Raw genomic sequence first — 24,559 nt, 5'->3', positions numbered from 1 at the left:
TATTCCTAAAGAAGAGGATATTGTTCTTGTTAGGAAGAAAGAAACCAGTTTTAATTGTCTCTGTTCTTTTAGCTGAAGCTAAACCTTACAAGATCTTTCTTACCACCACAGTGCCGGTCAGTTCTTCCAAATCCTCGTTCTCAATCCCTACTCTTGTCTTTTATTTCCACCAGACCTTCTAACTAGCTATTCCCCGAGAGTCCTCCGTTTCTCAGACTCCCAGGCACAGTCGCCATCCTGCCTTACGAGCCCTTTTCAGCCAGTATTCCAAGATCACACTGCTCGTGGTGTGGGAGAAAGGGGAAGCTCTTTAGCTGAGAACTTCTAACAAAGTTCAGACTGATAATAATCCTTTCATTATTTGACGTTCTTTAATATGTTGATTTTTGCAGTAGTGAAACACGTTTTTTATTTTTTACATTGAATTTCTTTTTCTGTTGTATTCTGATACGGAATTTGTGCTCATGAAGACAAGATACATTAGACTTCTTATTGCCCTAATTATGTAATCACTGTACATGCACCATACTTAAGTTTTCCTGTCATTGTGCAGGTACATCTACGGGCTAATTGAGATCCTTTAGTGATGTGAGCTCCGTTTTTTCTTTGATTTTGATCTTTTGCTGAAGGGCTGTGAACATTTTGAATATTCTTTACCTACAAAGTGCAAGATTTTCTTAATTAGCACCTTGACTGCTAACGCTGCTGTCGTTAGTGTTCGTCTGATTAGCCCCTTTCTAAACCTGTCTCAGATTCGTTCATAGATTGTTGTCAAGTGGTATCTTAGAAAGTTACTTTCTATAGCTAGCTCACAAGATACATAACACTTCTGCATTTAGGGTGGATTCTCCAGCATCTTGTGTTAGTTTTAAAGCTTTATTATCTATCTGCCTCACTTGCAGAGTTACTCACTGTGCAGAAGGCACTTACAAATGTGCTTTCTGTGGTGACTTATTGATTGTTTTCCTGATGGTAAATGGCTTTGCTCAGCTTCCACTAGAAGCAATGTTCTCCATTAGGTTTTATGATGGCTTTTCAGGTCAAGGCTTCTGTTTCTCCTTCAGATATCTGTACAAAGTTACTGTCTCATGCATAAGCCCATGACAACATGCAGTATTAATGATACATTATGTAATATGATAAATGTATTATCCATGTTATATGGATAGTGACAATTTGGGCTCAGGTTCTATATGAAAAGGTGCCCCCCAAGCATTAATTGATGCCACTTCATCTGCCCTCTTTATGAGATTTATATTTCCCTGAGAAAGTATCGTTGTAAGGATGGTCTGTACTGTGCTATATTCTATATAATATACTCTGATTGTGCCATATGAACCGTGAATTACACTTTTTCTAATAGTCTAGTTTCCTCTCGGGGGGGTGGGGGGGTGTTTCTATCTCTAGACAGAGGAGTTTCCTGTTCCTTCCTCAGTATCCCTCAACTGAGATTTCCCTGGATATTAGGCCATCAAATGAAGCACTTTCTCTTCCTCATTGCCAGAAGTCAAATGTTTACCAGTTTCCATCTTCTCCTTGTTCTTTCCCCATTTGTACTTTTTTTCTAGCCAAAATTTGGCAATCCGAATTAATATGCAGTTGACTAGTCTTTCTCTGCTACTGCAAAAGAAAGGTCCTCTTAAGTGGTTTGCTCTCCCCACTGTCACTTTTTAATAGCAGACAAATTTAAATTGTTTTCAGAATGTTCCTGGCTATTGCAGATTGTACTAAACTGTTCAGAAGACATCTGAACAGGCAATATCAGTTTCTCAAACGATGGTATTAAGGGTTTCCGACACACGTCAATGCCACAGTGCAAGTGGTGCCATTAAACCAGAGCTAAGCTTGTAGTTAACTATGTATGCACGCAGAGCCATAGCAGAACCCTTCGAGTTTCAGGACTAGTGGTCTATATTGGCTTTCCCTCTGAGAAAGTCTGCAAGCCTCAATGAATGCAGGGAGCAATGGTGTCCCTTGAAAGGAGGACAAGTGGTGTGATTAATGAAAAACTGCTAGAAGGAGATGACTTGAATAAAGAGCACTTAAGCAGCAACATTTTTGTTGTTTTTGCTTTTTTTTCCCTAGAGTAATGGATTGGGTTTTTTTATTTCTTTGGAGATGGAAGTTCTTGTTATTTTGCTAAAAATTGCTGATAAAGAGCACTAACTTTCAAGCTGGTATCCTATCTTATTTTATAGTTTATGATATATTATTGGAATTTATGTAAATTATAAATTTTATATTTATTGTGTTTGGCTACTGCAATTAAAATATATCAACCCATCAATTCAAGATTTTTGGAATAGCTGATAGTTTGATCTCTTAACACATACATCTAAGAGTATGGTATATAGGTCGCCATGTAGGTCATTCTGTGGTCAGAAGATTAAATGCTGCACTTCATTTTCCTAATGAATTGCTCATTACATGGAAAGCTTTAGAGTTAAATAGATACAGGTAAAATTATAAACACAAATGCCATTTTAAAGTACTTAATTGAGTTATGCCCTTTTGAAAATGTTACTTATAATCACATCCAGATGTCTACATGCAGTGTTACCGCATATATCTTGGTGAATGTTGAATATTAGCCTTTTTTATTGTTTGAAATTCATCTGGTGCCATAAACAGCAGACAACTGTGGGCAGTAATCATTCCAGTTCTGCATTTCTAAGAGGTTCTATTAAATTTTATTCAGTGGCTGACATCGCACCATCCTCACTTTTTTTCAGCATTCCTCATTACTAGGGTATTGCTAGATATCGTCAGTGTTTTTAAAGAAAATTGCTGTTTCTCTACTTGGCTTTCTCTGTCAAAGCTTCTTTCAGCATACTTTGTTGAGAAGAATTGCCGTTACACAGTTAAGACCAGATTAAGTAGCAGCATATAGGTAATATTTCACTTCCTCGTACTTCCTTGTGGTTTTGGGATCTCAGTCACGACAGATACATGGAAGTGCAGTACATTCTGTAGTTCATTTGTTAAAGTTTAATACTGTGCATAGCTAGCTGTACAAAAGGGCATTGTGAGCTAAGGAATATTCAGCCTTTCTGCATTCTCCTTTCACCTATTGCTATTTTTGTGTAAATTTTTGCAGATGAGATGAGTAACAATTCAAGAAAGAACCAAGTGAGATGCTCTTAATGCATTTCCTTTAGTTTCTAGACTTTTATCTTTCCACATTTCTGCTCTGCTTTAGATGAATTAAATTATAAGTCTTAAAGTTTTAAAGTTTGTGTGAATTAAAGGAGGCACAATGTAATATAACTGAAGAACATTTTAAAGGCCATAGATGCAAAACTGGAGGTGAGGCTCATCTCATCTTACTCTAGAGATGTACAAGAAATTTGTCTGCCTGTGCAAGTCCTCAAGTCCTTTGGGGAAACATCATTCTGCTAGGAGGAGATTCACCGAACCCATTTAATCTGTCTACTATGCAAGGAGATAAATACAGAACTCCTAGAGATGACTTATGACATATATTTTGGTTAAAAAATGTATTGAGTGTGTGAGTGTAAAACAGTAACAGCAAAACTAGCTCAACCCTCTTGGATTAAGGATGCTGACGTTACATTTCCAAAGCGAAGGATGAATTCACTCCAGCAGTGTGAAACTTCACTAATGCATGTGAAAACTAGTATGAGGTGTCCTTCTCAAAATTACTGCTCCTGATTTTTGTCTGTGAACCAAATCCTTTTAGAAGAACAGTTCTTTGTTTTAGGTTGTATGTTGAATAAGATTTTTAAGTGGCTCCTTAAAAAAAAAGAAGAGTCCTTGGTCTTAGCTATTTGTTTAGGTCCAAGTGAATTTAGTAGCACTAGATTTCAGACCTTTCAGACTTTTCCAAAACCCCACTAAAGTCTTGTACGTAGGCTTCCTGGTTCTAGCTGTGCTCTTTCTAAATGGCCACCTACACCCATGGCCAGACTGTAAATGAGGCACAGCGCGTGTCCTCAGTTATTTTCCTTTCTTTCATAATGGGTGGACAGCAAGCAAATGAAGCAACATCATCCTTGCTAAGGCAGACTCAGATTTTAGTCCTGTTTAAGAAATGAAATTTGGAAGGCTCCTTTGTTCAGCTTCTTTGTTGCCTGGCAATACAAAGCAGGACCAATATGCTCTGAGTATTCCATGCTGTCCTAGGGGAGCTTAAAGTACCCAAATATACTGGTGAATCTGAAGTTAAAGTTTAAACAAGATTTATGAAGGCATACATTGCATGCCTTCAAAACAATAAAAATAGCAATTAGTACCATTTTCTTTACATTCCTCATTTAATGTTCATACAATATTTTTAGTAATAAAGAACAAGAAAACAGAAGAAAAGGCAAGTTAAGATGAAATGTTTAAACTTTGCATCTCATTAATTTAGGACTGTTCTGAAAAACTAAAATTTAAACCCAAAACTTCGGACCTTAATCCTGAGCTTAAATTAAAGCCAACCATGTTAGCAAAGTATGAAAATTGACATCATGGTAATTCTAAGTCGTCCCTTGCAATAAGCATACATTGCTTCCATTTCCTTGGTCTATCTTATCCGCAGAGACTAGAAGTGAATTTTACATTGTGTATTTTGCACAAAATGCCCCTAGATATATATTCTGACAGGCAACCGGACACTTATGAAACAGGCATACGTTATATCTGTCCACGGACATCAAAGTTTTACTGACAGCTATTTTCATTGCCTATCTTCAGCATGGAGCAATTAAGTGTTGTCATAATTTGAGATATCTCTTTACCTTTCAAAAATTACGAAGGGTTGGAATCTAAAAAAAGTCAGAGTGGACGTTTAAATAAGAGAAGTGGATGTTGAAATAAGAAAGAGTGTGTTTTATTGTGATGAGGAAAGTTATTTCATCTGTCTTTTTACTTATTGTGTGCCGAAGTTGCAACTAGAGGTAGCAATCAAGCTTTTCTCTCCACTTCCAATTATGATATTGTACGTGTTTTGATAGAATAACTTTTGCGTGTCTGAAAAATAATTTATTACCTGGATGAGTCTGGATGCTGTATAATGCAATAATAACAAATGTTGGAGTTTCTGTTGCTCAGTATCTATCTGATTAGCCTCTGCAGGTGGTTTAAGCAACAGCAGAGAAAAATTTCAGCTGCTGCTACTGTTCCTCCAGAGAAAATTAGGCAGGATTGCTTTGCCAACAAAGGAAAGAGAAGGGCTAGAGTATCAAAGTGCAAAATGGCACATTCTTTAGAAATTTGATCACAGTCTTCTGAAGTCACTGTGAGTTTCAGGTTCCAAGCAGAATATTCTTCCATATTAAGATATAGTTTAAAATTCCACGTAAGCTTAAAAAGTTGTAGCACGTATCCACTTGCTTCTGAAGCCGCACACATGGGAAGTTGGTTTCCTGGAAATTTTGTACGGTGGATCTTGCAGAGAGTCTTGAGGCCTTCTCTCATGAGCTTTCCATAGAAAAGACTGAGCTAGACCATGTTACAGGTTCTAGCCTGAGTTTCCCTTTGTTTGCAATAAGGTGGTCGATAAAGCGATGTGTAACGGCAAGGTAGTACATTGGACAGCTCTAGAATTGAAAGCACAGGTGCAACCATCTCCCATACCCAGCTTTCTGGATGTGTGAGGAAACAAATTAAGATCATTCCTCTTTGCTCCTAAAGACAAGTGTTATTGCTTCCCCAAGCAGAGTTTCACAGAGAGGCTAAATCAGCCGAGATCACAGCTGACTGTGTAACAAGGTGTGAGGGTAGAGGAAAGCATTTTATAGGTGGGTGATCAAGGTGAATCTAGTCTAGCAGTCGCACCTCTACGAAAACAGTCACAGTGCTTTCAAGTCCCCAGGAACATCCTCACAGATAGTAGAGAGACAAAAGGATAGGAATCTTAAAAGTTGTACTTTTGACTTAAAAATCTTAAACAGGTGAAAATGCAGGGTAGAGAGCCTGTGTTTTTTTTAATTCTGGCATTCATTCTGTAAACACTCTTCAGAGAGAAAAGAAAAAACCTTGTGCTCTCCTGTGTTTTTCGTTCTGTGCTGGATCTCTCCCTCTTCCCTTCATCCTTTACTGTCCTTTTGTTTTTTGGCTTGTTTGTAGACTCTCTGACTTGTAGTTTGCTTCAGGCATAGACTTACTGCATCCACAGACTGGTTTTGATTGTGTATTTGCTCTACTCTCAACCATTTCCAAATTGGGAGCTGTTGGAAATTCCCGCTAGTTGGCTAGAGAACTCGAGTGTTTTTTTTTTCTTTTGGCTTACTCCTCATTATAACCCTAAAAGCACATCTAGACTTGTGGTCAAGAGTGCAGTTCTGAAAAGAGCTGGCATCAGGGTGGACAGCTTTGAAGCAGTTGATCATTTGATTTAGTCATCGGTGAACAGCTCTGTTTAGCTCCAGGATGATTAACAAAGTGATGCCGTGATGAATATGCCTGAGCAAAGGTTTTGGATACCACAGATTTTTTTCCTCCTATAACTTAATTTAGATGTTCCATGTGGCACTTCAAAATAAAGAATTCTGCACTGCAGCATTATGGAAACAGAGTTTCTCTTGGTCTCTGGCCAATATTGTATTAAGTGATCACTTTTAAGGACATCTATTGTAGCCACTGCCTAGAAAAAGGAGTTCAGCCATAATGGATTGATTGTGTACACTTTCAACAAAACTTTAAATATTTACACTTTCTAATTTATGATGTGTGCTCTGTTCCTTAAATAAAGAGCTGTCCTGAATATGATCCATCCAGCTCTTCCAAGAAAACAAAAGAAAACACTAAACCAGACAGAACTGTTCAATTGTATTGCTATTCTTGGTTTACCCCACTTCCATGCTATTTAAGACGCTTTTCCCTTTTGTGATGGCTGCATGATTGTCTCAAACCACAGCTGAGTAGTAAAACTAAAGATATTTTGTAACATGCTCTGCACTTCTGAGTATGTGATTAAAATTTAATATCCAATGCCCATCAAGTAACCTCAAATTATCGTTGCTGTCTTTATTCTGAACTCAAATATAGCAGAACAGAGCAATCAAGGACAATCAGAACGCTAATGATAAAATACTAAATGCAAGTAGGGTTTTAAGAATAAATGGTTGTGTCTACATCAGTTCTACAAGCAACAGGCTCCCACAGCTTTATTAAAAGTCATCATAAATAATTCAAGTCTGCAGCTTTATTTTTGCCATTATTTCCTACAAATGACTGAGACAAAATCCAAGCATTTTGAATCAGTGATTCTACTTCTTTAAATTTAATAAATTTTTATCTGTTCTGCTTCCCTTACTTTCTCCGTGATTGAAATCTAAGTATTCTGTCACTACACAGTTTGAAAAGAGCATAAGAAGTGTGTATCGGCAGGGGAAACACCACACTGACAGATGTCTTGTGCCCTGGTGATAATTCTTGAGGTTTGGAGTGAGGAAGTGTTTGAGCTTTACTCATACTTTCTTCACACATCACAAGCCTCCTTTTTTCATGGTGCTGGGCACCTGCAACGTCTACACACGTGTCCATATGTCCCTTACAGTCATATCCTGTCGGTGGCTAGTACAAACCTCTCAAAAGCTGCCCTACTGCAGCTACAAAGGAAGTTTTTCCGAGTACGTGTATCAGTATAGCCCATATATAAACATTAAGCTGCAGTGCACACAACCAGTTGCAAATTACTTTCTGAAGGCTCTGAAGAGCAAGTATAACTTTTACTAAATGTATTCATTTTCCTGAAGACACACTTGCCAGAAGACGTCATTTTTCTTCAAAGTATTGTTAGCTTAACCGTAACAAATTGTGTTTTCTATCAAAGGTAATTAATTTTAAAGTTAGGCCAAACAGAAAAAAATAACGGACTTGACAGCAAAAGCAGGATCAGGGGATGTAACTTTTAATGAAGCGTCTCTGCTTCCTTTGTTCTCATTTAAGGAGCTTCTCTTCAGTTATGTTTGGTTTTCTGTGGCATCTTGCTAAAAAAGTGCAGGCTATCCCAAGAGCAAACAGTTGCCCACAGCATAGGCACAGCGTAGCCTTCATGGACACCTTTGCCTCTTTCCCCCACAACAGCAAATCAAACAGACACTTTTCTCCCTCCACAGATTTTTAAGTTAAAAAATAATCTGACCCAGCAAAGGAGAAGGATGGTCTGTGCAAAGTAGGACCAAAGACACCTATTTAAATCCTGTACTTTCACTATGTGGATTTATTTGTTATTTTGCTACGCAGCCCTAATGGACACGAGACATTGGGAGTTTTAATCAGACGTGGTAAAATGTTATCAACATTATATTATCATCTTTGGTGTACAGCAAGTTGGCAAATGATAACGTGTGAACGTGAACAGAGCTCCTGTTGCATGCCGGTCAGGTCGTCTGCTGGTTCCTTATGCAGATCTCTGGCTGTGCAGAGCTGTGGGAGCTTTGCTGTGCGTTGAGGGCAGTATGCAGCCTTAGATTTGTAATTAGGTCACTGGCCATAACTAAAACAGGCATTCTGCTATGCATTTGCTGCCTGTAATTGAAGGTATTCTGTATAAAAAGAACAGAAACTCTTGAACTGGGTCCGCCCAGATGGACATAATGACAGGATCTAAACTTGCACCGCAAAGGAGCAGCTTCTACTAGGTTCTGATGCTGAAGCAGCGCTCAGGACAAAGATACTTACGTTTTGTATGAGGGAAGAACTATGATTAGAATAATCATCACTATGTTATAATTGCTACAAATATTTAATAAGTATTTTAAAATCAAATTACTAGGGATAGTAAAAGTTCCAATTTACACTTGTGAAGATTTGGCTTAAAAATTTGGAGTTTGGCTTCCTTTAGTTTAAAAGCAAAAAGGGGGTTTCTGTGATTTTCAGTTTTAAAAAGGGATGCCTTATATTTTTTCCGGAACAGTTGTGCTTTCTTCAAGAATTACAGAAATGCTAATTTTTTAATGCTTTTTTAAGATTCTATATGCATACACTATTTTCTTTCTCAAAACTTCAGTTACGGCAAAGGAACAGTATTGTAAGACATGTCATGTAGGTAAATCTTTTCTTTAAAGCCTAAATGTAGAGAAAATAATAGCTGTAAACCCAAAAGCCTTTTTTATTTTTTGTGAGATATTTACTGTCGTCTCTCATCCAGGACTGGAACGTCTTTTCCAGGCAGCTCTCAGTTCTCAATGGGGCAGGGAACTTCTTTGTGTAAACAATGCTGTTTCCAGCCACATGGCAAACACTGCACACGGTCAAAATGGTCCTATATGCTCCTGCCTGTGATGCTGCTGGCAAGAAAACCTTGCAGACCCGTGAAGAGAGGGAGAGAATTTTCTGTACTAAACAAAATCAGGCTCACAAGAACTGTAAACTGAAGAGAAACTTAGGGAGCGGTCCACCTTGTATTCAGCATACTTCAGCCTGCATTAGTAGTGTCTACTTTTATATAGTGTTCACAAGGAGAGCTTAGAAATGCCAGATAAAGTAAGGATATGTCCTAGGTCTAACTCTTGAGATCGGTAATAACTTCACCAGTAACATTTTATTTTTGGCAGTGTCCTGTCATTTATCTTCCTTTACTTTGTTATCTAGAATCACCTTATAGCACCAACCGCTTTTCCCTATGTTTGATTTTGCATCCTTGCATCCCCCTCCGTGTGTAATATTGATATGTGATGGGATGTTTTCCAACTAGTCTTTATCACCTCCTCCTCAGCGTGTAACACAGCATTAGACTTGTTTCTCTGTGGGCTTTCTGGTTTCTTGGTTTCTGCCTTCCTTTCCCATAGGGTGGAGAAAAGCATTTAGTTTTCACAAAGGATTCTCATTTAGACATCAAGTTATGTGTGCATAGCTTCATGTACTGCACTGAGTTCCTCCTGAGGATCTGGCCGTGAACTTTCACAACAGGAGCTGAGCTGCTGAATACTCAGTACTTTTAGCAGTCTGGCTTCATTTATAGGTGCCTAGCCCTTGAAAAGCTGCCAAGGCTAAGTGGTTTCAAAAGGAGTTAGGAGACTGATCGGGAAATGAAAAATTTCGGAGCTGAAATTATTGTTGACAAATACTTTGAAAGGGATATTAGAACTGTAATTCCAAGACTTAAGTCAGTCGTTAACTAGTAGAGTTCAGGATAAGACCTGCTTGAAGGAGGAGGTTATTTTGTCTGTGTCTGCTCTAGGGCTCTTACCTCTGATACAACATCTGGTACTAGCCACGGGCAGAGAGATAGTGCAGGCCTTAGTAAACCTTGGGTCTGATTCAGGCTGGCAATTAGTACGTTCGTAATGCCCGGAGCTCTTTGGGGAATCTGGCCTGCAATGACCAAATGCCACGACTAATGCTCTTGCATATCTTCACATTGTAGTTAAGGCAAAAAATTATGTTGTCCCGGTTATAATTTAAACGTCTATATGAGCCTTTGAGCACAAACTGGGAATCTCCCTATGACTTTACATATATTTGATTAGAAATCCTACAGGAATTTCTTTTGTGTCATGTTTTCATTCTTCCTTTCTGTAGCTGACATACTATTGTCGTCATTATTTGTTTATATGATGCCAGCATGAGAGTGTTTGGCACTTCATTAGTTGTCCATATGTAAAGCAATAACTTGTAATTACTTTTGAGAGTGCCTTTAGGAAATAAGGAAATGACACGCATTCATAAGCCCTGTTTTAGAAGTAAGTTGGAGGCATCATGCTATTGCTCTGTTGGACCAGATGTATCTGGTATGCAAAATGTACTTGCCACATGTGGGCTAACTATGAAGCAAAATTAAAATTTTAATCAAAGTCTCTATGCTTTTACAAAGAATTAAACAGCAGATTGTTAGGCGTGTAAGTGGGTCACACATTGTGTTGAGCGATTGTGCTTTGTCCTTAGCCATCTGGCAACATGAATCAACGTCAGCTGGATGCAAATATAACTCTGCAAAGGTGACCTTGGTAACAGTATTGGTCCACTGAGCAGAGACTACAGGAGGGTTACCTGCATTCACAAGTATATTTAAGGGAAAATCCAAAAATGTGGGCTTTTTTTTATTCCGGGAAATCTGTGTGGCCACAACTAGCAGTTAGGGAGTCTGCTGTTTTTCAGTGATAGCTACATTTAGTTACGAATGATGGATTTTTTAAATCCCAGTGTATACATCTAATTTTCACTGAATGGCTAAGGGTGGCTGAATAAATGCGTATGAAGACACGAAATAAACGAAAATGATCCATTATGGTCAATTGATGTTAAAAAGAGAGATTTTAGATATTATGCAAGGATGTGTTTTTGAGGAAACTTGCATTTCGAAGCGTTCAGTTTAAAAAAGTCTCTGAAGCTTAACCCAGCAAACAGAGAATGCTTGTGACTTAATTGAAATGACATTATCAAGACAAATATGGCCACAAGTTTTAATTCTGTGAGTCTGAAATGTAAAATGAATAGAAAATGCCAAAAGAAAAACAATGTATAATAAAATTTCCCTATGTTGATTCCAACTCAAACATTACAGCGTTGTTCATGTACTTAAAGATTTTGCTGCAGTGCATAGCTAACTCTGCATTTCACAGCCTTATGTACTTTAGGTGTCAGTGTTTGAAATCTTTGGCTTAAGCATCTCGCAGAATGACATGTCTGCATGACAAATTTAGAATCCAGTTCTGATGATTCCCAGTCCTGTTTTGAAACCACTAATCCCGCGGAGTTTTGTGGTCTACTCAAGTTTTCCTACTTGACTGTGTTAGCAATGAAGTCAGAGTTTCCCGTGTATGGAAAATAAAAAAGCGGAGAGGCAGTTTTATAGATTTCCAGGTTCCATGCTATCTCCAGAACGGGTTTAGCGAATGTCAGATCTGCAGCGAAGCACTTCACTCTTACATTGTCCTGGCCAGAGGAAACATTTTCATTCTTAAACAAAGGAGACATTCTTAAGTGTGGAGGCCATCAGGTTTCCTCATCCCGCCTTCCCACATTATGACACATGTGGTTAATAACGCCGCTACAAAATAAGAATATGATGCTGTTGTCGGCACACAAACATGCTAATTTAAAATGTATGTTCACATAATGTGAACTAACTGTCTTCAAAATTTGGAGTTATTTTGTTTCTTCAGTTATGGCTAGGCCATATCAGAGTTTCCAGCTTTTTTTAAATTATTTCTGAAAGCATTTTATGCGAACATAGAAATTACTCTTTCTATACCGTAAATGTATTGAACCACATATATTTATTCCTATTTCTCTCTTGTGAGACTAAATGCAGAAGCATTCTTTATACTAAGTGCTCTTAGCTAAATACTATGAGCAGAACAATAAAGCAGAGGAAAGTGCTGCCTAAAAATTGTGTGAAGCTGTTATAAGATGGTTAGGATGCAAGTAGGAGTTAGGCATATGTTTACACCTGCCCACAGTACACAATGTCTCAGGCCAACATTTGGGTGATGATATAAGAAAGAGGTCACATTACTTTCAGTAGACTTACCTGCGTGTGTTTGAGCATTCGAATTTGGCCTTCCGAAAGCAGACTGGCTTTACAAAAGGAAAAATAGCAAGTATTGAAATATAAGAATGCAGTTTCATACCCTAAGGGCATTACTGTCCGCTGGAGGTCACCTTTTCAACATAAGGGATAAAATCTGCAACTGCTGAGAAGTATGTTCATATGACATGCCGATGCATCTCAGAGAAAGTTTGCAATAGCTCCTCACGTCCTGCATCCACAGCAATTGCATCCACAGAGAGTCTAGTTATTCCCGTAGCAGGAATGTACTAGAGAAATAAGAAATTTTACTGCTTTAAGTAGCTTGCAATCACCTTTTTGTGCTTACGTAGATTTAAATGTTTCTCCAGTACTTGTGAACTGTTCAGTTAGATGATTCTGTTTCTAACTGATCACCAAGTCAGACACAAAGCAATGGGATTCCTAGGTTCTTGCTCATGAGCCTGGTTTAATTTAAAAAATATAACTTAGAAGACTCAAAAGATACCTTCCTGAACCACAGACATTTGAATCAGTGCAGCAGCAGGCATATGCTATGATATTAGTGGATTCTAGCACAAATTCGCAAAGTTGGATCAACACAGAGACTCTTATTAAAGATTCATATTCCAAACAGAACTTAAAACTCATTAAAGTCAATAGTTTTAAGTGTATGCATTGTAAGAGCATGTAAGCACTTACTTATAGCACTGGCAGAATCCAAAGGGAACAATAATTCCCTAATAGCGTAAAAGAGTTTTGGCGCAGACAACATAGTTTACAAGTCAGAATGCCAAAAAACATTCTGTAACACTTGGAGATGATTTTTGATCGTTGGATCATTTTTGATAGTACTTGCCTAGCAGTATTCTAGACTGTTTCCCAGAAGCTATGACTTTTGCTGTTTTAAATAATAAAACTTTACAATTCAATTGAGTCTAACTTTTACTTTTAATTAAGGAAGTTAATTGGAAAATGTCCTTACAAATTAGGTTTCTCCCCTGACATACTTTAAATAAATAAGTTATAATGGAAAACAAGATGGAGATAAATGAAGTAGTTTCAGGCTCTCAAAGGACAAGCGCTGTGTAGTCCTCTAAACAGATGTATGTTTCATCATCTAAATATCAACATATGTATTGATAGTTATATCCATTTATTAATTTAATTGCAGTCTTTTAGTAAGAAATGCAAGCAAAACAGCACTGTTGCAAATTGCTTGTATCCATATCACTTCCCACTGTATTTGAATGTCACCATTGGCTAGTGCTGTTGAGCTGCCTCAGAACTGACCTAAGCTGAGCTAGTTCGTCAGAGTAAAGTTATTATGGCAATTAAACAGCATTGGAGTGCAGCCCTTCTCCTGCCAGAGCTCAGATACACCCCCAGTGGTGGGGGAATTGGCTGCTGTCACTTAACCATCTCTTTTCGTGAGAGTTTCTGTGCCACTGGTTTTATTGCTTTATCAGGTCTGTTGAACTGCCAGCATAAATAAGCTCGAACAGAACCAAAACCATTTGGTGAGAGTGCGCAGGCCGGGTCTGGCTGCTGGCTCGCTGTGCAGATAGCCAGAGAACTGTATGTCGAGACAGCTGCATCAGGGACCAGCCTCAGCTTTCTGCCCGACGCGTCACCGGAGACGGCTGAATGAGATATGTAACCTCCACCTTTCTTCCCTATTTGCAGTCCTGCCTATTAATGTAAACTCCAATTGGCAGCAGATTATATTAATGCACGTAATTAATTTAAGCAACATCAACTAGCAAGCAGATACAGAATTTGTTCAGCCATGCCTGCGAGGATGGCATAATCTGCAGGAGAGAAAAGGGGGATTGTTGGAGATACTGTCTGCTTTAGCCACACCAATTAAATTTACCCATGAATGTGAATTGAAGCCCTCATTATGAAAAAAAAAAAAAAAATCTGGAGCTGAAGCAAATTTGAAACATGACAAGCTTACTTTAGCTTCCTTCTATTTTTGCAGAAATAAAAGGACTCCATGCCTCCAAGAAATTATAGTGGTAATGAATTTGCAGTAGCTCACTGCAAGAATAGAACCCTTAAAATGCTTTATTCTGCGTGGGCCTCTCACAAAAAGATAGTCCCTGCCCTAGTTGCTTCCTGAACATAATCTTCAAACAGATGAATTATATAAATATTTTTGCAACAATTAAGCATTTGTACTACGAAAGGCAGCTTTAAGTATTTCTTTCTTCTTAAACCTAGTGAATATACATTCACTGTGATTATTGCATTAATTATGTACCTACTGTATTTCTTGCGATGAGATTAATATCTTGAAGCACTGTTATTAAAAAAATCCAAAGAAATGAGTAAGAGACAGACTGCTACAGCTATTTGAATACAACTTTATCCTAGGAAAAGCAAAATGAGTAAGGGATCAGTCACAACCTGGGGTAGTTAACACCAAAGAGGTTAACACTGCATTGTGGGGGGTGAAGAAAAAGAAGCTTTATTTCTGGGTATAAAAGGATATAAGTAAAAAGACATATTAGTGACATAAGAATCATTGCACTAAAGAGAGATGCAAACAAGCGCCCCATGCCAGCACAGCATGTAGCAATAGCTGCTGCTCTTCAAATTAAAACAGCGCAATGCCAAAGACACTCTTCAGCGTCAGAGACATACAGCGGCCTGCCACAAGAATAGTATGTGCTCTCTTCCACGTAACAAGAAGGAAAGCAAGATCTTTTCAACAGTTATACGCCAGATAGAAGCCATAACCCTAATGCGTAGGATTCCACGCAACTCCATGCCTGAAGGGAAGTCGGACAAGTAATTTTTGGGTGTCAAAGAAAACGCTAATAACAAAGTGGGACACTGTCTAAAATCCAAGTAATTCATAAGTCGTTAACTTTCAGGCCTGATTTTATAAACACTGAGATTTTTTGTTTGCCTTGTAAGTCTTGTGAGTCTTGTAAGTCTCAGTGCAACATTTTGAAGTATCACAGCCTGGAATCAATCCTCACTTGCTATTTAGCCTGATGAATAAAGAGGTCTTCTGTTTATTTCTCGTCTCAGATGAGTCACCTGCTGGCCCACAATTGGTACAGTTTTGGTTTGGATCTTCTTATCATTGTTTCTGAATGGTGCTGCTCTGAGATACGCATCTCTGCAGCTTTTGGGAGTTAGGAATCTTCCAGGCTGACCCTTGTTAATTTTATCTTTCATAACATTAACCAGTGGTAGTGTAAATTCTGAAATAACCCACATATATGGTGCTCAGGCAACTGGCTTATCTAGGCTCATTAAAAAAAAAAAAAAAAAGCTTTAGAGGAGACTCTAAAAGGGATGTATGCACTGTGTCTCGTCTTTTTCTGCTGACAAAGTGGGTAGGAAACACCAAGCTATTCGAGACTTGGTACAAGTGAAGAGATAACATTTGTTGGCACCTGATTTGAGAAAGCTCTGAAGAAATGTCTATCTAGAAATCTGCAGGGTTGCTGCCCAGAGGTGATTTACGTTTGTATATCATTCTTGCCGTTGCATCTTAAACTCACACTCCTTGGGGAAATGGCATGTTGTGATTGATCAGACGAGTCTGAGCAGATTTGAGCTTTTTACTGGGGAAACGAGGCAAGAATTCTTGAAGTAAAAAAAGTTCATTCACTAGTAAGCAGAAGTAACTCGCATTCTTCCTGTATTGCCTCTTACTTCATTAATGGGTTTTAATGAAAAGAAATAGGGATTGCATAGCTCTTTTTGTTCTCTGGAATTTTGGTATCATGAAGAAGTCTTTTTTCAGGCTCAAGTCAGTATTGCTTTCCTGGTAACTATGGCATTAGAGGCTTAAACATCGTGAACATGAATGCTCAGAACCAACGTACAGAAATGATTGGGTGGACTCTTCCTTTAATTCAGTACCGTTCCCATGCTTTTATACTCTCTTGACTTAACTGAACTCCAAAAAATGAAAGAATTGGCCTGTATCTGCACAGCACAATCAGTTGAAAATGGTTTTGTATAAATCTAACATCAAAGGTGTGGGTGGGTAAGCTCAAACCAGATGCCACCTGCAGATATTCCCTTGGCACAGAACAGGGTATTATTCTCTTCAAGGCCGGAAAGGGCTGGAATTGAGACAGCAAGGCAGGGTGGTCCCCACATTTATTGTGCCAAGAAAGAGCTCCAGTGTATTGTGCTCTCAGTTTCTCAGACTATAAATAAAAATCACAGTTAAGCCATTCTGCACTTCTGTAACGCTGAGAAGGTAAATTTCAGAGATTGGCTCCTGTTTTCCCTCTTCACCTAGCCTTGCTTTGGCCATTTTGTCATTGCTTAGACTGTTGTTTTTATGAACCACAGCATTCAGTAGTAAGTACAGACTTACAGTCCACCAGCTGAGTCAATAATATGCTGGTTTTGTAGCTAATTCTTCAGGGTTATATGCTGTTTGAAACAGGAAATCCATGATTTTAATTAACAGTAAATAGGAAATAGTCTGCTGTGAATTGATCTTAAACAGGTACTGCTGAACTAAATTAGTTCAAAATAAGCAGGATTTTCCATTCGGCAAATTGATATTAAGGCATCTTGAGTTTATCAGCAGTAGCTACATTATCTGTTTGAAACTAACTTTGGTTTCAGAAAAGAATGAAGCTGAAAATCTGTTCTTAGAGGCAAACTAATTGAGCTTGTTATACAGTCCTGAGCACAGGGAGAGAAGGGACTTCCCCCCTGTAGTCATTTGAAGAACTAATTGGCATATGTGTTACATCTTACAAAATAAAAGTAACTAATAATGATTTATTGAAAAAAAAATATTTTTGTTTGTTTATTTCACCATCATTTAATGTTTAATGAAATTTTAGGAGACTTGGTGTTTTCTTGATCTGGTATTTGAGTAAGAAAGATCCTTTTAGGTGACACTTCATTAGGAAGAGGATTTAGATTTTGAACATTCTTATGAAATAAATCACCTTTTACTACAGGGAAAGCTGTGCAATCTGGTATATTTAACACAAAGGAGGATCTAAAATTGCCTAAGCTATCATGCTAGCTCCATAAGGCAGCACAACCTATTGCTTTCAGCTTTTAATGGAATTAAATTTGAGCTAGTAAATTATATTTTGTACCATCTTGTAGATGGGAGAATTGAGGTCATAGCAGTGAAATGATTTATGAAGAGTCACAAAGGAAATCAGGCTGATAAACAAGAATGCTAAACTTTTATTTATTTGAGGCATTGGATCAGTGAGACGCCCTTTTGCCTGATTCTGATCTCAATTGCACTGGCATTTGCCCTTAACCGTTTCAGTGATGTTACTGGTATCGCTTTGGATTTATACTGGTGCAGTTTAGAATGAAATTTTGGGTTAGAGGAAGAATCTTCTTTAATTTACAGTGTTCCAGATTATGAGTATCATTCACAGAACAGGAGTGCCTGTCTCACCGTCAAGATCACAGGGCTTGGTTCTTTACATCGCCTGAAGGGAATTTACATATGCGCCACTGAGAAAAGGAAAAGCAGCTGTTTCTGAAACAGCTCTTTTTTTTCCTCTCCTACATAACTGACTGGGAAAGCCAAATGCAGCATTCGCTGTTTTCTTTCACTCTGCTCGTTGATAAACTGAGACAAAACTGAATATAAAATAACTTGCGTTTGTAAAAGTACTAGAACGTACTGGACTCTGAAGGTGAGGAGAGGGCATATCTTGGAACAAACTGTCCGGGGGTGGATATGGAAAGAGATAAAGACCACGATCCTTGCAGTGCACGTCCCTTGAGCTGGCCAAGGAGGCTCCACTTCTCCATTGCTGCGAGTGGGCCCTAACAAACACAGAGGCTCGCCTACAGCAAGAAGGGAAACGACGCCCGTGTCAGTGAACTCAGTGATTTGAAGCCAGATTGCGGCTGGTCCCTCGAGTCAGTGCACAGAGGCAGTAAAAGAAGGGCAAAGGTGACAGAGGCTCCAGGGAATGACCATCTGAGAGCCTGCATCACATCAGAGAACGATATACTGTCCTATGGCAAAAGGGAGGTAAGATAGGGAGAGAAATGGGAGGTTTGGGGAAGCTGAGCCTGTCTTACTGGCTCTTCCAGTGCTAGTGGGGGAAAAAAAAACAGGTTTAAATTATGCGTTGATGAAAAGGGGAGAATGCCATCTCCCAGACTGTGCAACCTGTGCTCCCCCCGCCACTGTTTGCAGATATTGGGCATCTGTGCTTCACCCAGGACCTTTGATAGTTTAAACAATGAGAAAATGATCCATACAGGCTCCACTGTTTGTGACACTTCACACTGTAATGCAATCGAGTGATGTGGTACATTTGCTAAATTGGGGCAATGAGTAGACTTGACTGAAAAACTTTTGGGCTTTACTCTCTTTGACCTGTTTACTGTAAGGACAGAGGGAAGATTGAGCCATCTCAGAATACTGCGGCAGGCTGCGTTCTTACCAAAGTAACTGTGTTAACTGATGCTGATGCTTAACTATGCATCAGACAAGTAGTCCCGTTTTGGGGTACTATATACCTTATTTTAAAATTATGCATTGCACAGGCAGAATACCTAACTATTTTGAAGATGGAGCTCAGTTGATTTCTCTTGGTTTTATGGATTACCTCAGAGGCAGGAGATCCTTCCTGCTCCTTGTGTATGTATATGTATTCATCTTTGTAATACTTGAGTTAAAGGACGAGTGAGAATACAGTATTACTTAGCATGAAATACTGAGATACCTAATTGTATCAAAGGACTAAGTGTTTAATCTAGATAGATTAAGTCTATTAGAGAGGAAAAATGTCCTCAACAATACCGGTTCATGTATAAAGACTCTGCAGGCTTCATACCCTCCTTCTATGAAATAACGGGTTTTATAGATAGTGATTGTTTTCAGTGTAGAAACCATGGTACTCAGACAAGAATCCAGCTTTCTGGTAATGAGAGCAGCGTAGGCCAACTGAAAAGGCCTAATTATCATGTCAGAAAGATGTTAGTAATTCTCAATTGAAGCACTTGGTGACCGTGCCGCCATAGCAAATGAAAGAACTTTTGACTTGACTTCAGTTCTTTTAGTACCTCAGGAATAATCATAACAACCCAAAACCATTCTCAGTAAAAAATAAAATACATGTCTGTATTTCTGTTCTTTGCTTATCCCTCTCCCAATGAGAATCAGTCTCTTTGAGTTTCTCTTACCCTTTAATTGACAGGGTTGGAACCCGTTTTTCATAATTGGTGATGAACCCTAAAAGAGTCCCTCACCAAATTATTGCTGGGCTAGCTGTAGTAATACTGATTTCCTTAGCATTCTTTCAATTTTTTAAAGTAATTTTGACTTTTGAGGATAAGTAGCTGGTTCACAGGTGTTGCCTGATTACCTCTCAGACTACAGCAATTTGCCAAATACATCCATGGAGTGAGTGAGGAGTGAACTTTAATTTATTCTGCCTGATATCAATAGCAAAATTCAGATTGACTTCAGTGGAGCAAGACCATGTCCTAAATGAGTAAGTCTTTGAGACTTTCAATTAAAAGCATCCGCTGAGACATTCATAGAATCTTACTGATCTCATTACCACAGTACATTGACTGTTCATGCTTACCCAGATGAACAAGAGCTCTGTAGGAAAGATACACTGATGTGTAAAAATCCTGAATTGGATTGTACGTGTCTAACTTTCATTTACTATATTAATGGAAATATATTTCTAAGGAGTAAATGACATTTCCTTGCTCTTTGTTCAGCTTGCAAGTTAATAAATGTTATTCTACAGAGAGTGAAAGTGATAGATGCAGTGTTTTGTACATAAAGAATTTCAGCTGTGTTTTGCCTGGATCTTGTACTGATGCTTGGGATTTTTTTTTAATTGAAAAATATATATACAGACTTCATCTTTTGCCCTTTATGGAAGTGTTAGATAATAGCAGTTTAATTTTTAAAAATGGTATGACTGAAGTAATCAACAGGAAGCAGGAGTGGAAGTAGTAGGAAAACTACTTTTCATGTCCAGGAAGAGAAATAAGAAAGATTATTAGCAAGACCATTCTTGCTGCAGTTGGATTGCGTGTGTAAAACTTAAGTGTGAAACTACATAGTGATTGACTTCACTTACATTGTTGTTAAACCAGGGATTTTCACTGACGTGCAATAGAATTAATCTGGATTGACTGTACCCTTTCACTGAGTGAGATCATTCTCTTTCTCCTGCCTGTCTTCCTCCATCCATCTAGTTCCCAGTCAGTCTCAGATCAAATAATAAAAAACTTCATGTTGAGATGTGGAGGATCTTTTCTGATCCATGAAAGATAAGAATATAATAAAATTTCACAACTTTTTCAGTATAAGATTACAGATTGCTACTTTAAATGTTTTTGTACTGTTTCTGTGTTGCCACAAGCTAGATTTTGTCCTAAGTGTGTGTTTGTATAACCTTGCTGTAGGTTATATCCGTGGGAAAGCATGCCCTGTATCCTTTCTTTTCCTCTTGCTTTTTTGTTTTGTTTCGCAATTCAAGCTTCTGTTTTGTAAATTCGATCTTCTGATATCTGAGTAAAGAACTCTCTTATTTAAAATGCATCTATTTGAAGATGAACTCTACAGCCCATCTGCAAACAAATTGTAGAGGAATCATGACTTAATAATAATTTAGGCCAGAGCTTCCATAAAGTCCAAGACACGTTTGCTTGGTCCATTGGCTGACTAACAGACAGTATATGGCCCTTTCCAGATGGCACATTCTTTTTTCCTCGACTTAGTGGCCAGTGAGCAATGCTTGCATCTTAGTCAGCAGGCCAAAGTTGCAGCAGAAACATGTTTCTCAGATTGCCAACCAATGAACTTTGATAGACATGTTATAATGCAGAAACGGGAGCAGGAACTAGGCCTGGATGTTTAATTTCTAAAAATCTGAAGCCACTTGGGTTGCACCATTGACTTAAAAGCTTTCCATTTCCACTCAAGGTGCGTTTGGAAATCTTTTCTTCTTTCTTTAACATGGCGGTTTTGTGCTGCTGTGGTCTATTAAAATAACATAGATGTAAGCCAGAGGCAGAGCCGATAGCAACACATGTAAGTTGCCAGCTGAATAACTGAGAAATGTGAATTTTTAATAGAACCAAATGGAGCGCGGAGAGGCAGCCCTTGTGGGTAAGCAATATTCCCTTTTTATTTCCCCCGATACAATATATTTTTCTTTATCATATTTGTAAATATTCATAAAAGATAATTGTAAAGAAGAATGCATTCATATTAACAGCATTTGATTTGGGGTATAACGCCAGCACAATTTACTGCAGTGAACGACCAGATTCTGGCTACATTTCTACACTTGCAAGAGTATAAATCTAGACTGAGTATGGCAGTGTTTCCTTATAGTCATGTCGCAATAAATGAAAACACAACACAGCTCCTAATGACAGTTTAGAAACCAGAAATATAAAATGCGCCCTTTTTTGTGACCCTTTGTACAAGTGAGGACACATTCGGATGTCAAATAAAACAGAATATATTCAAATGTGGTATTTTAAAAGCTTAAGCTTGCACTAAGTTATTTCTGGGCTTTCTTCTTTAAAAGTTGTCTCCAGAAAATGGCTGGGAAAACAGCATTAGATGTTGACTATGAATAGCAGATAATATTTTAACACTTCCCCACCACTAGTATTCTTCTACAGTCTAGTTCCCACATATCTTCTCTCTAGAATGTTGTCCCAGCATTAATAAAATAAATAGCTATTTGGCTGCTTAGTTTTGATTTGGGAAAGCATGCATACTGTCTGTTTTGTATTATCTATACATCAAAGTTTTCATGAAAAGCTATTTAACGCTATGTCTGTACATACAGAAGGATACTTCTCACACTCGAATCGAGAAGTTGCTTGGGGAATTTAAACCAAGACCTTGTAATTGCAACAAATGCAGTCACAATCATCAGAATGAAAAACAGCTAGAAATTCAATGTTTGTTTTAATCCATGTGTTTCTTTCTGGCTTTCTCTTTTTAACGCTGCAAGACAATGCTGGAGCTCCATAACTAATGAGCACTCTGTGGTAAATATGTGTGTATAATACACGATCTATGTGTGCTACACTAACGTCATTTGGATTGAGAGAGTCCTAATGGTGCAGGTGCACAGACTGTATTGTTAAAAGCTCTATAAGCTATATAGATTTTGAATGATGTATACCTTACGTACAACAAAGGCGTTGTATCTTGTAACCCGTATAACTGCATATCACTGCGGAATTCATGCTATCCAGATATCTCTGTTACATTCAGTGGACTGTGTTTTGAGTACTTGCTAAATAATCAAAGGGAAAATCCCCAGCTTGATTAAGTGGAGTTGTTTTGCTATCATTTTTGGATGTTGCTTTTTTGAAAAGTTTATTTTTTTTGAGCCTGATGTTTGCCCTCTAGGTTGGTAAAATCTGCACATTTGCAAATGTGTGCCTACTTTGCACACCAGAATCCTGGTGTGTGAGCGCTAACCAATACGTGCCGGCAATGACCTGCATGCAAAGTAGACGCGCATTTTCAGAAGCACAGATGTGTTCTGAACAGGGAGGCTGGCTAAAAATGGTGCCGTAAGTAAGAAAAACAAAGGAAGTTAGCAAGAAGATGATGCTTACTAGTGTTCTCCAAGAATGGTTTTTAAGGGAATTTCTAGTCAAATCCTAAGCTGGCTTTAGCAGGTATGAGTGTTATTGAAGTAACTAGGCCAACATCCACAGTAACAAAATGTTTGTGTGCTGCAAGCATATATGTAATTTTGTAAAAATGGCCAGTATTAAGTAAGGCACTTTATCTGATTTGTGTGTCAGTGGGAACATAAAACCAGTGAAGTGTATAGATCAAAGGGACAGAAAAATTAAGTGCATCAGGAGAAGCGATAAGGAAGTGTGCAGTTTTCTTTTTTCACTTCACATTTCACCTTCTTTCTGCTGTATTTTTTTCTGCTACAAACTGCCACCTTCTGCTTCCTCAGCTAATATTTTAGATTTATTTTGCATGTCAAAATAGTGCAAGCTACCACTATCACTGGCACCCGTTTCCTGACCGTCTTATACCCAACACGTATCTTATGACACCATTTGTGTCAGTGTTAATGCAGTAGTTCTACAGCCCACTGCTACCAAGGTGAGAAAGAGTTCAAGGAGAAAATAGATAAAATGGTTTCATTAACTCATAGCAACACAAAAGATGGCATAAGTTCCCTTGCACAGAATTTCAACCAAATCCAGCTACCTTAAGTTAGCTAATTACAATTTTTGCCTGCCATTGTGGCTCAATTCTAAGACATTTAGGAATCTACATGAAAGTGAAATGAGGACACAGTGCTCAGCTGTGTTGTTCTGCTTCTTTACCATTACCAAGGAAGTGACTCAATAATTATGTTCAGTTTACAAAAAATCCTTTGAGAGGAAATGTTTTGTGACAAATTTAAAAAGTACTACTTCAGTTATGAAGCTATTTTAACTTTAAACATTAAACCAGAAAACTTAATTTTGTGCTGTTGTTTAGTTTCTTTTTTAAAGGTTTCAGTTTTCAGTTTCGTTTGTAGCAAATCTGACAGCCAGCACCTAAGACAAAGAACAATTGACCTCAGTGAACTTGCATGCAATTATTCCTGGGCCGAGTCTGACCTAATACTACTATTACATTGGTTGCCGTTACAGCTCTGACTCTTGGACACTGTAGATACAATAGGTGTATTTGGTATTCACCATCTTGAATATGGGATGGAGTATGAAGTACATGATGTGGAAGTATCAAGACTTTAGTGGCACCAACTGTATCATAAAATAGCCATGATTTACCTTCTACAAGCAGAACCAAGTCCAGAAATACATTCATGCAGTTACTGTCCATATGAAGCAGTAAATCACTTAGTACTGAAATAGCACTTTGTTTTAGAGTAAAACAAGACAGCACGATAATTTAGCACAACAGAGAATGAAATGTACTGCAGCCACTTGAAAACGTCGTGGTCATTTTGCTTCAATACTACACTTAGCAAGAACCAAAAAGTCACCCTTCTTTCCATTCGGTTTTGTAATTTTATAGCTCTTCTAGTAACTGCACAAGCTAAAAACCTTAGATCCCTTTTTTTTTTGCTGCTGGAATGCCTTCAGGACTTCTCTGATCCAGACCTTAGACCTCTTCAAGAGAGAGATTTC

At 38.2% G+C, this 24,559-nt stretch overlaps 1 protein-coding gene across 2 annotated transcripts in view; it reads left to right on the top strand.

Moving 5' to 3' along the window:
• The window catches only part of PLCB1 (phospholipase C beta 1), a 448,697-nt gene that overhangs the window by 393,680 nt on the left and 30,458 nt on the right, over nt 1-24,559 (top strand). The gene's annotated exons all lie outside the window — the stretch shown is intronic.

Source organism: Struthio camelus, chromosome 3 (assembly GCF_040807025.1).
Source record: "Struthio camelus isolate bStrCam1 chromosome 3, bStrCam1.hap1, whole genome shotgun sequence".
Classification (NCBI taxonomy): domain Eukaryota; kingdom Metazoa; phylum Chordata; class Aves; order Struthioniformes; family Struthionidae; genus Struthio; species Struthio camelus.
Note: the sequence above shows the minus strand (reverse complement) of the source record. Positions and strands in the feature narration are given on the sequence as shown.